The 16,371-nt window shown below is 40.4% G+C and overlaps 4 non-coding genes across 4 annotated transcripts; 3 read left to right on the top strand and 1 right to left on the bottom strand.

Moving 5' to 3' along the window:
- The first annotated feature begins 2,187 nt into the window (after positions 1 to 2,187).
- Positions 2,188 to 2,306, top strand: LOC140576208 (5S ribosomal RNA). The gene has a single exon (XR_011981434.1). It is a non-coding gene; the product is annotated as a 5S ribosomal RNA (ribosomal RNA).
- Positions 2,307 to 6,118: 3,812 nt separating this feature from the next.
- Positions 6,119 to 6,237, top strand: LOC140576197 (5S ribosomal RNA). Its single transcript, XR_011981423.1, has one exon. It is a non-coding gene; the product is annotated as a 5S ribosomal RNA (ribosomal RNA).
- A 4,376-nt stretch (positions 6,238 to 10,613) lies between these two features.
- LOC140576185 (5S ribosomal RNA) lies at positions 10,614 to 10,732 on the top strand. Its single transcript, XR_011981412.1, has one exon. It is a non-coding gene; the product is annotated as a 5S ribosomal RNA (ribosomal RNA).
- A 2,514-nt stretch (positions 10,733 to 13,246) lies between these two features.
- On the bottom strand, positions 13,247 to 13,437 carry LOC140576028 (U2 spliceosomal RNA). The gene has a single exon (XR_011981266.1). It is a non-coding gene; the product is annotated as a U2 spliceosomal RNA (small nuclear RNA).
- Positions 13,438 to 16,371: the final 2,934 nt, after the last annotated feature.

Genomic DNA, 16,371 nt, shown 5'->3' with positions numbered 1-16,371 from the left:
ACATAAATATCTTCCAATAATTACATTAAAAGTTACTTACACATATGCGTCGGACATTTACATAAATATTATTGCAATCGATGAAACCGACGCTTAAATTCGTAAAATCCACAAATATGGCACACATAAACATAACTAACCATTCTCATTTAAATTAACTTCACAGAGATTAAAAAAAAAAAAAAGTCTTACACAGAAGTTGTAGTTTCCGGAAACTCCAAGATGAGCTACTGAAAAGAAACCATCTGAAGATGCGCTTTAACTAAAGAAACTCGCCGGTTTTATAAAGGACATGTTTTATGTAACTGAGTTTTATCTGCTCGTTTTACTTATGTCACTATTGCTGAACACGGGCGGACACGAAAAAACACTAGGAGGAATGTCGATATGTTCACAACTACAGCCATCATCGTTGAGTTAGCCTGCAGCAGACTGCAGCTGCTAACAGCAGGACAGCCATGCGTTGTGCAAGAATACAAAGCTACAACGACAGTCTGTGTACCTTTAGCTTTGTAATGGGAAACAGACTACACAAGCAGACGTGTAGACCTGTGACAAACTGAACTATCCCGAATACCGTTCAGACCTGCTTTAGTCAACCAGTATTTAGTCAGTCACTAATTGTGCAAGTTCTCCCACTTAAAAAAATGAGAGAGGCCTGTAATTCACATCATAGGTAGACCTCAACTATGAGAGACAAAATGAGGGAAAAAATCTGAAAATCACATTGTCTGATTTTTAAAGAATTTATTTGCAAATAATGGTGGAAAATAAGTATTTGGTCACCTACAAACAAGCAAGATTTCTGGCTGTCACAGGCCTGTAACTTCTTCTTTAAGAGGCTTCTCTGTCCTCCACTCATTACCTGTATTAATGGCACCTGTTTGAACTCGTTAACAGTAGAAAAGACAACTGCCCACAACCTCAAACAGTCACACTCCAAACCCCACTATGGTGAAGACCAAAGAGCTGTCGAAGGACACCAGAAACAAAATTGTAGACCTGCACCAGGCTGGGAAGACTGAATCTGCAATAGGCAAGCAGCTTGGTGTGAAGAAATCTACTGTGGGAGCAATAATCAGAAAATGGGAGACCTACAAGACCACTGCTAATGTGTTTGGTACAAACACAACTCGTGAATGCTGAGTTGCATCCAAAGAACACCCTACCAACTGTGAAGCATGGGGGTGGCAACATCATGCTTTGGGGCTGTTTCTCTGCAAAGGGACTAGGACGACTGGTCCATGTACATGAAAGAATGAATGGGGCCATGTGTTGTGAGATTTTGAGTGCAAACCTCCTTCCATCAGCAAGGGCATTGAAGATGAAACGTGGCTGGGTCTTTCAGCATGATAATGATCCCAAGCACACTGCCAGGGCAACAAAGGAGTGGCTTCGTAAGAAGCATTTCAAGGCCTAGCCAGTCTCCAGATCTCAACCCCATAGAAAACCTTTGGAGGGAGTTGAAAGTCCGCGTTGCCCACCGACAGCCCCACAATATCACTGCTCTAGAGGAGATCTGCATGGAGGAATGGGCCAACATACCAGCAACGGTGTATGCCTACCTTGTGAAGACTTACAGAAAACGTTTGACCTCTGCCATTGCCAACAAAGGATATATAACAAAGTATTGAGATGAACTTTTGTTATTGATCAAATACTTATTTCCCACCATTATTTGCAAATAAATTCTTTAAAAATGAGACAATGTGATTTTCTGATTTAATTTTTTTCTCATTTTGTCTCTCATAGTTGAGGTGTACCTATGATGTGAATTACAGGCCTCTCTTATCTTTTTAAGTGTGAGAACTTGCACAATTGGTGACTGACGAAATCCTTTTTTCCCCCACTGTATAGTTAGCTAATAACCCTAAGACTGCAGCTGTAAAGTACAATAGACGGATCCAGCGTTAGATGTTCAACGTAGTTGAACGTTTTCGTATAGCTTTCAGTATTTGAGATACCTCACGAACAACCACATGAAGCAATTCGGAGCAGCTGGTGATACACAGTATACTTTCACCGAATAAAGGGGGGAGGGGAAGGGGAGGGGAAGAGGGAGGGGAGGGGAAGGGGAGGGGAAGAGGGAGGGGAGGGGAGGGGAGAGCGAGCGGGGTGTGTAGTGTGGAAGAGGCAGGCGTATTTTGCTGCATGCTTATAAATAGGCTAACTGGAAGCAGTGTTTTCGCTTACGGCCATACCACCCTGAGCACGCCCGATCTCGTCTGATCTCGGAAGCTAAGCAGGGTCGGGCCTGGTTAGTACTTGGATGGGAGACCGCCTGGGAATACCAGGTGCTGTAAGCTTTTCTCATCCTCAAGCACTCACATGCACATTCTTTCACTTGCTCTTCTTCCTTTTACTCCATCTTACTTTACGCTTTCACAAATATACAACACATTACACTTTTTTTTTACACATACCTCCTTGTATTACATTTCATACACTCTGTGGAGTCTTAGGAGTTGAAACTTTTCAGCGGAAAATTGCCGTTAAAGCCCACCTGCATGGCCTGCCATGGGATGGAAACCAATCACTTGTAGTTTGGCTTAATTATAGCCAAATTCTTACAAAACACTGAAAAATATCAAACCAGAACTCTGTGGAGGGAATGCTGTGGATAAAAGGAACCCAAGCCTGTCAGTAGGGGTCAGTGTACGTTAGAGGAAACTGACAACATGGGGGAAAGTCTGTTACAGCATGTCAACGCATAGCAAGACTACAACCAATCATAATGACAGCGCTTGGGTGGGCCGACCTCAATATTTGCTATTTAAAAAAAACACCTGCTAATTTAGATCACTTAATTAGGTCATATTAAAGCAACATATTACGAAAGGGAGTGAGCTGTGGGGAAATAACAGCACCGTTTCATCACAGTCGTTATGTTATTTCACTGTTACACACAACCTCAAGTCGTGGGCCTTCATTCATGGGTTCCCGTTCTCGTTTCGGGGGCGGGGAGGGGAGCAAATCAAAAGTCCTTCACCACTTGTGAATTATTTTCTAGGAAGTGGAATGGCTGATTTCCAGTTGCATTGAGGTTTTTAAAATTCTCCTCCCAGATCTGCGTACATCTACAACAGTTGTTCTTTTATCCCCCTGAAGCTTCACAGAGCTCTTTGAACTTGACATGGCGACACACACTTCCCTTAGTTAAATGGCTGGCCGGCCCACTCAGCCCGAGCCTGCTTCATCGGCATCCCTGCAACTCGCAACTCACCTGAGAGCGATGCTTCACCCGGCGTGCCAGCCTCTTGTTTTGTTTTCCCGGCTTCCATATTGGTAGGAAGTAGCCCCTGCATTTATCCCATAGTCATGTTGTAGCTTAGTATGTCAAATTTAAGGGTGTAAATAAAAGAAGCCAAGACTGTTGAGAAACATTTGGAATTTTAGAATTGACCCGTTTTACAACCGCATTTGACTGATGTGGGTTTTTTTTTTGTTTGTTTTTTTGTTTTTGCAGTTGAAGGAGAACACAAGCTTAATTATTAAACTGCGGCAAAGTAAATACAGCACCATATTCCGGGGCCTCTTTGAAATGAATTTTTCTTTCACCATTCATAAATATTTCAACAGGGTTCACTCCTAAAAATAAAAGAGTTTATTGAAAAGATGGCGAGGAACGTCGAGATTAAAAGCCTGATAATACTTTTCATAATGAAATGGAGCAGCTTTTCTTGTGACCAGGAAAACAAATCTTGTCCACATCAGCTCCAAATGAGATGTACAATTTCTCTATTTAGCATTTTTTATTTCCTTCCGGAAATGACGTTGGGTAAGGCCTTTTATTTTGACAAGACCGAGTCTGCCTGATAAGTGCCTGATGTACTGAAGAGGCCTCCAGACCTCTATGAGGTTATATGTTTGCTGGGATAAACTCCATGATACACATTCTACTCATAACAAATTCGCTTAGTCTCTTTTGGGAAAACAGGCAGTGACGGAGAGTATGACATTTTCAGGGTGAAATAGATACACTACATAAATATCTTCCAATAATTACATTAAAAGTTACTTACACATATGCGTCGGACATTTACATAAATATTATTGCAATCGATGAAACCGACGCTTAAATTCGTAAAATCCACAAATATGGCACACATAAACATAACTAACCATTCTCATTTAAATTAACTTCACAGAGATTAAAAAAAAAAAAAAGTCTTACACAGAAGTTGTAGTTTCCGGAAACTCCAAGATGAGCTACTGAAAAGAAACCATCTGAAGATGCGCTTTAACTAAAGAAACTCGCCGGTTTTATAAAGGACATGTTTTATGTAACTGAGTTTTATCTGCTCGTTTTACTTATGTCACTATTGCTGAACACGGGCGGACACGAAAAACACAGAGGAATGTCGATATGTTCACAACTACAGCCATCATCGTTGAGTTAGCCTGCAGCAGACTGCAGCTGCTAACAGCAGGACAGCCATGCGTTGTGCAAGAATACAAAGCTACAACGACAGTCTGTGTACCTTTAGCTTTGTAATGGGAAACAGACTACACAAGCAGACGTGTAGACCTGTGACAAACTGAACTATCCCGAATACCGTTCAGACCTGCTTTAGTCAACCAGTATTTAGTCAGTCACTAATTGTGCAAGTTCTCCCACTTAAAAAAATGAGAGAGGCCTGTAATTCACATCATAGGTAGACCTCAACTATGAGAGACAAAATGAGGGAAAAAATCTGAAAATCACATTGTCTGATTTTTAAAGAATTTATTTGCAAATAATGGTGGAAAATAAGTATTTGGTCACCTACAAACAAGCAAGATTTCTGGCTGTCACAGGCCTGTAACTTCTTCTTTAAGAGGCTTCTCTGTCCTCCACTCATTACCTGTATTAATGGCACCTGTTTGAACTCGTTAACAGTAGAAAAGACAACTGCCCACAACCTCAAACAGTCACACTCCAAACCCCACTATGGTGAAGACCAAAGAGCTGTCGAAGGACACCAGAAACAAAATTGTAGACCTGCACCAGGCTGGGAAGACTGAATCTGCAATAGGCAAGCAGCTTGGTGTGAAGAAATCTACTGTGGGAGCAATAATCAGAAAATGGGAGACCTACAAGACCACTGCTAATGTGTTTGGTACAAACACAACTCGTGAATGCTGAGTTGCATCCAAAGAACACCCTACCAACTGTGAAGCATGGGGGTGGCAACATCATGCTTTGGGGCTGTTTCTCTGCAAAGGGACTAGGACGACTGGTCCATGTACATGAAAGAATGAATGGGGCCATGTGTTGTGAGATTTTGAGTGCAAACCTCCTTCCATCAGCAAGGGCATTGAAGATGAAACGTGGCTGGGTCTTTCAGCATGATAATGATCCCAAGCACACTGCCAGGGCAACAAAGGAGTGGCTTCGTAAGAAGCATTTCAAGGCCTAGCCAGTCTCCAGATCTCAACCCCATAGAAAACCTTTGGAGGGAGTTGAAAGTCCGCGTTGCCCACCGACAGCCCCACAATATCACTGCTCTAGAGGAGATCTGCATGGAGGAATGGGCCAACATACCAGCAACGGTGTATGCCTACCTTGTGAAGACTTACAGAAAACGTTTGACCTCTGCCATTGCCAACAAAGGATATATAACAAAGTATTGAGATGAACTTTTGTTATTGATCAAATACTTATTTCCCACCATTATTTGCAAATAAATTCTTTAAAAATGAGACAATGTGATTTTCTAATTAAATTTTTTTCTCATTTTGTCTCTCATAGTTGAGGTGTACCTATGATGTGAATTACAGGCCTCTCTTATCTTTTTAAGTGTGAGAAGTTGCACAATTGGTGACTGACTAAATCCTTTTTTCCCCCCACTGTATAGTTAGCTAATAACCCTAAGACTGCAGCTGTAAAGTACAATAGACGGATCCAGCGTTAGATGTTCAACGTAGTTGAACGTTTTCGTATAGCTTTCAGTATTTGAGATACCTCACGAACAACCACATGAAGCAATTCGGAGCCGCTGGTGATACACAGTCTACTTTCACCGAATAAAGGGGGGATGGGGAGGGGGGGGGGAGGGCGAGCGGGGTGTGTAGTGTGGAAGAGGCAGGCGTATTTTGCTGCATGCTTATAAATAGGCTAAGTGGAAGCAGTGCTTTCGCTTACGGCCATACCACCCTGAGCACGCCCGATCTCGTCTGATCTCGGAAGCTAAGCAGGGTCGGGCCTGGTTAGTACTTGGATGGGAGACCGCCTGGGAATACCAGGTGCTGTAAGCTTTTCTCATCCTCAAGCACTCACATGCACATTCTTTCACTTGCTCTTCTTCCTTTTACTCCATCTTACTTTACGCTTTCACAAATATACAACACATTACACTTTTTTTTTTTACACATACCTCCTTGTATTACATTTCATACACTCTGTGGAGTCTTAGGAGTTGAAACTTTTCAGCGGAAAATTGCCGTTAAAGCCCACCTGCATGGCCTGCCATGGGATGGAAACCAATCACTTGTAGTTTGGCTTAATTATAGCCAAATTCTTACAAAACACTGAAAAATATCAAACCAGAACTCTGTGGAGGGAATGCTGTGGATAAAAGGAACCCAAGCCTGTCAGTAGGGGACAGTGTACGTTAGAGGAAACTGACAACATGGGGGAAAGTCTGTTACAGGTTGTCAACGCATAGCAAGACTACAACCAATCATAATGACAGCGCTTGGGTGGGCCGACCCCAATATTTGCTATTTAAAAAAAACACCTGCTAATTTAGATCACTTAATTAGGTCATATTAAAGCAACACATCACGAAAGGGAGTGAGCTGTGGGGAAATAACAGCACCGTTTCATCACAGTCGTTATGTTATTTCACCGTTACACACAACCTCAGGTCTTGGGCCTTCATTCATGGGTTCCCGTTTTCGTTTCGGGGGCGGGGAGGGGAGCAAATCAAAAGTCCTTCACCACTTGTGAATTGTTTTCTAGGAAGTGGAATGGCTGATTTCCAGTTGCATTGAGGTTTTTAAAGTTCTCCTCCCAGACCTGCGTGCATCTACAACAGTTGTTCTTTTATCCCCCTGAAGCTTCACAGAGCTCTTTGAACTTGACATGGCGACACACACTTCCCTTAGTTAAATGGCTGGCCGGCCCACTCAGCCCGAGCCTGCTTCATCGGCATCCCTGCAACTCGCAACTCACCTGAGAGCGATGCTTCACCCGGCGTGCCAGCCTCTTGTTTTGTTTTCCCGGCTTCCATATTGGTAGGAAGTAGCCCCTGCATTTATACCATAGTCATGTTGTAGCTTAGTATGTCAAATTTAAGGGTGTAAATAAAAGAAGCCAAGACTGTTGAGAAACATTTGGAATTTTAGAATTGACCCGTTTTACAACCGCATTTGACTGATGTGGGGTTTTTTTTTTTTTTGCAGTTGAAGGAGAACACAAGCTTAATTATTAAACTGCGGCAAAGTAAATACAGCACCATATTCCGGGGCCTCTTTGAAATGAATTTTTCTTTCACTATTCATAAATATTTCAACAGGGTTCACTCCTAAAAATAAAAGAGTTTATTGAAAAGATGACGAGGAAAGTCGAGATTAAAAGCCTGATAATACTTTTCATAATGAAATGGAGCAGCTTTTCTTGTGACCAGGAACACAAATCTTGTCCACATCAGCTCCAAATGAGATGTACAATTTCTCAATTTAGCATTTTTTATTTCCTTCCGGAAATGACGTTGGGTAAGGCCTTTTATGTTGACAAGACCGAGTCTGCCGGCCGGTGTGAGCCTTTGCTGCTGTGTCGGTTTACTCCTGAAAGAGCAGTAAATGGAAGCTCCCTGTGCTTCAGAATGAAAAAGCACCTGTTACTCCCAATATTCAATAATCATTTATCAAGAGTAAAAAAAATGTAAACTGTAATGAATGTGGACAAGAACAGCTTCTTTTCCACACTAAAAAAAGGACTATGAAATATCAAATAAAATGCGAAATTAAATAATCTTTTAAAAACGTCTGTATAGAAATAGATACATCTTAATTATTGTCAATTGTATTTGTCACAAAAAGTGGCATTTGCATTTATTTGTGTTACTTGTGTAGTCTATAAAATATGTAAAATGTTCATGCTATCAAATGTAAAATAAGAAAATGAAGTTACTTATCACACCTAGTATGAATTAATTTAACCCTCAGTATATTGTATGGATACAACACTGACGTTATACTGAAGCTTTTCTGTTCTATGTGTTAGCAGGAGAAATAACTGAGCTTTACTTATTAAGAGTGGAAAATGATCCATCGGTTGTCTTCACTTTTCCCTATTCTCCCCAGCGAGAAGCCGAAACTAACTGATAAGTGCCTGATGTACTGAAGAGGCCTCCAGACCTCTATGAGGTTATATGTTTGCTGGGATAAACTCCATGATACACATTCTACTCATAACAAATTCGCTTAGTCTCTTTTGGGAAAACAGGCAGTGACGGAGAGTATGACATTTTCAGGGTGAAATAGATACACTACATAAATATCTTCCAATAATTACATTAAAAGTTACTTACACATATGCGTCGGACATTTACATAAATATTATTGCAATCGATGAAACCGACGCTTAAATTCGTAAAATCCACAAATATGGCACACATAAACATAACTAACCATTCTCATTTAAATTAACTTCACAGAGATTAAAAAAAAAAAAAAGTCTTACACAGAAGTTGTAGTTTCCGGAAACTCCAAGATGAGCTACTGAAAAGAAACCATCTGAAGATGCGCTTTAACTAAAGAAACTCGCCGGTTTTATAAAGGACATGTTTTATGTAACTGAGTTTTATCTGCTCGTTTTACTTATGTCACTATTGCTGAACACGGGCGGACACGAAAAAACACTAGGAGGAATGTCGATATGTTCACAACTACAGCCATCATCGTTGAGTTAGCCTGCAGCAGACTGCAGCTGCTAACAGCAGGACAGCCATGCGTTGTGCAAGAATACAAAGCTACAACGACAGTCTGTGTACCTTTAGCTTTGTAATGGGAAACAGACTACACAAGCAGACGTGTAGACCTGTGACAAACTGAACTATCCCGAATACCGTTCAGACCTGCTTTAGTCAACCAGTATTTAGTCAGTCACTAATTGTGCAAGTTCTCCCACTTAAAAAAATGAGAGAGGCCTGTAATTCACATCATAGGTAGACCTCAACTATGAGAGACAAAATGAGGGAAAAAATCTGAAAATCACATTGTCTGATTTTTAAAGAATTTATTTGCAAATAATGGTGGAAAATAAGTATTTGGTCACCTACAAACAAGCAAGATTTCTGGCTGTCACAGGCCTGTAACTTCTTCTTTAAGAGGCTTCTCTGTCCTCCACTCATTACCTGTATTAATGGCACCTGTTTGAACTCGTTAACAGTAGAAAAGACAACTGCCCACAACCTCAAACAGTCACACTCCAAACCCCACTATGGTGAAGACCAAAGAGCTGTCGAAGGACACCAGAAACAAAATTGTAGACCTGCACCAGGCTGGGAAGACTGAATCTGCAATAGGCAAGCAGCTTGGTGTGAAGAAATCTACTGTGGGAGCAATAATCAGAAAATGGGAGACCTACAAGACCACTGCTAATGTGTTTGGTACAAACACAACTCGTGAATGCTGAGTTGCATCCAAAGAACACCCTACCAACTGTGAAGCATGGGGGTGGCAACATCATGCTTTGGGGCTGTTTCTCTGCAAAGGGACTAGGACGACTGGTCCATGTACATGAAAGAATGAATGGGGCCATGTGTTGTGAGATTTTGAGTGCAAACCTCCTTCCATCAGCAAGGGCATTGAAGATGAAACGTGGCTGGGTCTTTCAGCATGATAATGATCCCAAGCACACTGCCAGGGCAACAAAGGAGTGGCTTCGTAAGAAGCATTTCAAGGCCTAGCCAGTCTCCAGATCTCAACCCCATAGAAAACCTTTGGAGGGAGTTGAAAGTCCGCGTTGCCCACCGACAGCCCCACAATATCACTGCTCTAGAGGAGATCTGCATGGAGGAATGGGCCAACATACCAGCAACGGTGTATGCCTACCTTGTGAAGACTTACAGAAAACGTTTGACCTCTGCCATTGCCAACAAAGGATATATAACAAAGTATTGAGATGAACTTTTGTTATTGATCAAATACTTATTTCCCACCATTATTTGCAAATAAATTCTTTAAAAATGAGACAATGTGATTTTCTGATTTAATTTTTTTCTCATTTTGTCTCTCATAGTTGAGGTGTACCTATGATGTGAATTACAGGCCTCTCTTATCTTTTTAAGTGTGAGAACTTGCACAATTGGTGACTGACGAAATCCTTTTTTCCCCCACTGTATAGCTAGCTAATAACCCTAAGACTGCAGCTGTAAAGTACAATAGACGGATCCAGCGTTAGATGTTAAACGTAGTTGAACGTTTTCGTATAGCTTTCAGTATTTGAGATACCTCACGAACAACCACATGAAGCAATTCGGAGCAGCTGGTGATACACAGTATACTTTCACCGAATAAAGGGGGGAGGGGAAGGGGAGGGGAGAGCGAGCGGGGTGTGTAGTGTGGAAGAGGCAGGCGTATTTTGCTGCATGCTTATAAATAGGCTAACTGGAAGCAGTGTTTTCGCTTACGGCCATACCACCCTGAGCACGCCCGATCTCGTCTGATCTCGGAAGCTAAGCAGGGTCGGGCCTGGTTAGTACTTGGATGGGAGACCGCCTGGGAATACCAGGTGCTGTAAGCTTTTCTCATCCTCAAGCACTCACATGCACATTCTTTCACTTGCTCTTCTTCCTTTTACTCCATCTTACTTTACGCTTTCACAAATATACAACACATTACACTTTTTTTTTTTACACATACCTCCTTGTATTACATTTCATACACTCTGTGGAGTCTTAGGAGTTGAAACTTTTCAGCGGAAAATTGCCGTTAAAGCCCACCTGCATGGCCTGCCATGGGATGGAAACCAATCACTTGTAGTTTGGCTTAATTATAGCCAAATTCTTACAAAACACTGAAAAATATCAAACCAGAACTCTGTGGAGGGAATGCTGTGGATAAAAGGAACCCAAGCCTGTCAGTAGGGGTCAGTGTACGTTAGAGGAAACTGACAACATGGGGGAAAGTCTGTTACAGCATGTCAACGCATAGCAAGACTACAACCAATCATAATGACAGCGCTTGGGTGGGCCGACCTCAATATTTGCTATTTAAAAAAAACACCTGCTAATTTAGATCACTTAATTAGGTCATATTAAAGCAACATATTACGAAAGGGAGTGAGCTGTGGGGAAATAACAGCACCGTTTCATCACAGTCGTTATGTTATTTCACTGTTACACACAACCTCAAGTCGTGGGCCTTCATTCATGGGTTCCCGTTCTCGTTTCGGGGGCGGGGAGGGGAGCAAATCAAAAGTCCTTCACCACTTGTGAATTATTTTCTAGGAAGTGGAATGGCTGATTTCCAGTTGCATTGAGGTTTTTAAAATTCTCCTCCCAGATCTGCGTACATCTACAACAGTTGTTCTTTTATCCCCCTGAAGCTTCACAGAGCTCTTTGAACTTGACATGGCGACACACACTTCCCTTAGTTAAATGGCTGGCCGGCCCACTCAGCCCGAGCCTGCTTCATCGGCATCCCTGCAACTCGCAACTCACCTGAGAGCGATGCTTCACCCGGCGTGCCAGCCTCTTGTTTTGTTTTCCCGGCTTCCATATTGGTAGGAAGTAGCCCCTGCATTTATCCCATAGTCATGTTGTAGCTTAGTATGTCAAATTTAAGGGTGTAAATAAAAGAAGCCAAGACTGTTGAGAAACATTTGGAATTTTAGAATTGACCCGTTTTACAACCGCATTTGACTGATGTGGGTTTTTTTTTTGTTTGTTTTTTTGTTTTTGCAGTTGAAGGAGAACACAAGCTTAATTATTAAACTGCGGCAAAGTAAATACAGCACCATATTCCGGGGCCTCTTTGAAATGAATTTTTCTTTCACCATTCATAAATATTTCAACAGGGTTCACTCCTAAAAATAAAAGAGTTTATTGAAAAGATGGCGAGGAACGTCGAGATTAAAAGCCTGATAATACTTTTCATAATGAAATGGAGCAGCTTTTCTTGTGACCAGGAACACAAATCTTGTCCACATCAGCTCCAAATGAGATGTACAATTTCTCTATTTAGCATTTTTTATTTCCTTCCGGAAATGACGTTGGGTAAGGCCTTTTATTTTGACAAGACCGAGTCTGCCTGATAAGTGCCTGATGTACTGAAGAGGCCTCCAGACCTCTATGAGGTTATATGTTTGCTGGGATAAACTCCATGATACACATTCTACTCATAACAAATTCGCTTAGTCTCTTTTGGGAAAACAGGCAGTGACGGAGAGTATGACATTTTCAGGGTGAAATAGATACACTACATAAATATCTTCCAATAATTACATTAAAAGTTACTTACACATATGCGTCGGACATTTACATAAATATTATTGCAATCGATGAAACCGACGCTTAAATTCGTAAAATCCACAAATATGGCACACATAAACATAACTAACCATTCTCATTTAAATTAACTTCACAGAGATTAAAAAAAAAAAAAAAAAGTCTTACACAGAAGTTGTAGTTTCCGGAAACTACAAGATGAGCTACTGAAAAGAAACCATCTGAAGATGCGCTTTAACTAAAGAAACTCGCCGGTTTTATAAAGGACATGTTTTATGTAACTGAGTTTTATCTGCTCGTTTTACTTATGTCACTATTGCTGAACACGGGCGGACACGAAAAAACACAGAGGAATGTCGATATGTTCACAACTACAGCCATCATCGTTGAGTTAGCCTGCAGCAGACTGCAGCTGCTAACAGCAGGACAGCCATGCGTTGTGCAAGAATACAAAGCTACAACGACAGTCTGTGTACCTTTAGCTTTGTAATGGGAAACAGACTACACAAGCAGACGTGTAGACCTGTGACAAACTGAACTATCCCGAATACCGTTCAGACCTGCTTTAGTCAACCATATATACACGATGTAGTTCTCCAAAGCCCTACTTCAGAGCTTCAGTTCATACATACAGGTAGCTAATAACCCTAAGACTGCAGCTGTAAAGTACAGTAGACGGATCCAGCGTTAGATGTTACACGTTGTTTAACGTTTTCGTATAGCTTTCAGTATTTGATATACCTCACGAACAACCACAAGAAGCAATTCGGAGCCGCTGATGATACACAGTCTATCTTTCACCGATTAAAAGGGGGTGCACCGTTCCCGGAGGTACTGCAATACCGGGTCGATGCGTGGAGTGGACGGAGCAAGCCCCTATTCCATCTCCCTGTTCCAAAAATCAATTTAATATATGGTCCCCGGGTAGGGGACGTATCAGATATTAAACTGATAAGAACAGATACTACACTTGATCTTAGCCAAAAGGCCGAGAAGCGATACCGGACCGCTAAGAGAAACAGGGAAGTCATTCTAGACAGTAAGTTTCACTGTTATGGTGAAATGTTTAAATCCACTTCAACTAAATTCCCGGCAATAATAAAAAAGTAAGTCGGGGAATCAAGGGTTAAATATCACTCACAACTCTGAGAAAACAGTGGTATTAACAGATAACGGACATAAAAACAGAATATGTAAATATTTCTGCACAACGGCCAATCAAATACGAGGATATCATTTTTGCCTCCGACTTCTTTTAAAAGCAATTCAGAAACAAAACTACAACATTACATCAACTGTACTGATCACGAACAGCTAACGTGCTGGAGTGGAGGTGAACAGTTGGATTTCTTACTGAAAAACAAAGACATATGTTTGATACGCTTGATAACCTTGTGGTTGAATGTGGTACTACAACCTAAACACGAGGAGTGAAACCTAAAACAACTGCTGACTGACTATGATCTCTTCAACTTAAGTTTACCATGTACCTGTAAACCAACACAACACATGTATGAATCTCTCACGTTCAGCAAACCGACATCCAGACCACTTGTCAAAAGAAAATGCCAATTCTATCCAGTTCCCCTCATTCCAAGTCCGACTGCTTCATTAACCTTCATTCCTAGACCTATATTAGGTTTCTCACACTGTAATTAAGTAAAATTAGCAAACTGTTTCATGGTGTAAGAAAATAACTGGAAAATGCCCATGTTTTACGCCTGCCCATTCACCAACACACGACTGTGAAATGTCCCGGCCTTCGGAATTAATAGGATTAATTGACAAGGCCAAAGAATAGGCCTTAAAATTAGCACTCCACTCATTACAGGACATTCACGAATTTCTAATTAGCCAACAAACACAACATGTTTGGTAAATAAGGAGAGAGTACAAACCTATTTCACGTTTATTAACAGCAGGTTTGGGAAGAGATCTTTCGAGCGCTTTCTGTCAGCCATGTTTAAAGTTCAAGACTGAACTCTTAGAAGACATTTTACATTTTACCTAATTTATTATTATTATTATTATTATTATTATTATTATTATTATTATTATTTAGACACCACACTAAGGTGTTAAGTGTTACACTTACGTTTTCCAAAAATAAAGCAAAGACAGAAGCTACCTGTTTACTGCAGGTTTGACATTAACAAGTCCCGTTTTCAGGCGTTGTTGTTTTTTTAGTATGTTGTACTGCCATCTCCTGGATGTGAACTGAACTAGATGATTAATTTGCCATTTGTGATTTATTCATTTAAAATGATTTTATTATAAAATACATTGCAGTCTAATATAGGAAAGCTTGTAACCAATAACATGGTTTATGATAAAAAAAAATGTAATAAAAAATCTATCGTTTTTGTCTGACTTTAAATTACTTTGCATGTAGACTATTCCAGATATAGACTAACTAGTTTCAGTAACGTACTGAAATGTGTTTATTAGAACATCTCCAACCTTACTCTTGTCTCACAGGGAAGAAGAATGTTGCCCAGTGTAGATGGCAACATTAACTAGAACTTGACTCGGCAAACCTGAGGGTCAATACTGAGGGTCAATATCGGCACAGTGACTGTAGACATTTATCCTTCGAATTGGTTGAGAGTTTACACTCACTGTAGACGGCGACTGTAGATCACCCATCACATTGAAGAGTTTGAGTGTGTAGACTGTTAGCATTTCACTGCAAGTTATACTGTGTATGACTATGTACGTGACAAATAAAATTTGATTTGATTTGATTTGATTTGATTAGTCATAGGGCAGAGATGCAGAGATCCTGCCCCCTCAATTATTGTTGCTTTGTATTTGAACTCAAAAGATTCCTTCTTTGTAAGTATATAATTGAATATATCCACAAATGAAATCATAGTTATTCAAGGATGTCATTTAATTATTGATTCTAAATGGGTGAGAATCTACTTTACTAATTATTAATTTACTAACAGGTTCTACTGTAACTGCAGTTGGTGGCATGCCTTCGTCCTGATTTTTTTACATGCAGCTGTAAACCTAGTAGGAGATGTAAAAAAGTAATTTATAGTGGTCTGATAAGAAATCTTTAATTGTGGAGAAACTTACAGATTCAGTTTAATTTACAGTGGTGGGGATATGAACCACAATATATACAACACAACTGGACATTTTATTTGTTGTCTAAATGAATTAGTTATGACTTTTATATGTAATACTCATACAGGTAAAATACACCCTTTATGTACCTGTTAGGTCTAAACCTTATAAGAAAACATAAAACGATGCTTTGCGGCAACTTTAAGTGTGAAGAAGGTTTTAGAGGTATCATTAAACTTGTCTGGTTCCTGTTACCACTGATTTCCTTCCATGCACATTTACTTATTTGCACGTTTCTGTAGGAAGACTTTCTGTTACTATAAATCATGCTTATAAAAGTGGTGTCATTGAATGTCCAATGACTTGGTCTAAGATATGACAAGGGGGTAAAGAGCATCTCTATTAGTGGGTTTAGTACACAATGTAAATACTGTCAAAATCAAAGACTGCAAAGACTGTAACACTGTAGCTGTAGTGGTGTAGAATTGGTCTTGGTGAGCTGAACATGTAAATTGTGCCACTAAACATTCAACTTAGCTACTTTAAGGTGCACCAATTGATGCAACATGCATTTAATTAAGAGCACATGCAGCTTGTATACAGATATGCTTTGGATAATATAAGTGTTGGCTAGATAAGAAACTTTAGGGTTGTGAGTTTGTGATCCATAACTAATCATTGAACATCACTCCTTCACTTTACTAATGCTGCAGAATTGTAGTCAAATCATCTCAGCAATGTTCCAACAACTAATGCAAAGCCCTTATCAGTGTCCATGATTTCAGAAGGTATGAGGAGGAGTAAACATACTTTTGGACATACAGCTAGTGTACATTTCATGAAAGTGATCTCTCTTATT

This window comes from Salminus brasiliensis, chromosome 13 (assembly GCF_030463535.1).
Source record: "Salminus brasiliensis chromosome 13, fSalBra1.hap2, whole genome shotgun sequence".
In the NCBI taxonomy this organism is placed as follows: Eukaryota; Metazoa; Chordata; class Actinopteri; order Characiformes; family Bryconidae; genus Salminus; species Salminus brasiliensis.
This window is presented reverse-complemented; position numbering and strand designations above follow the sequence as displayed.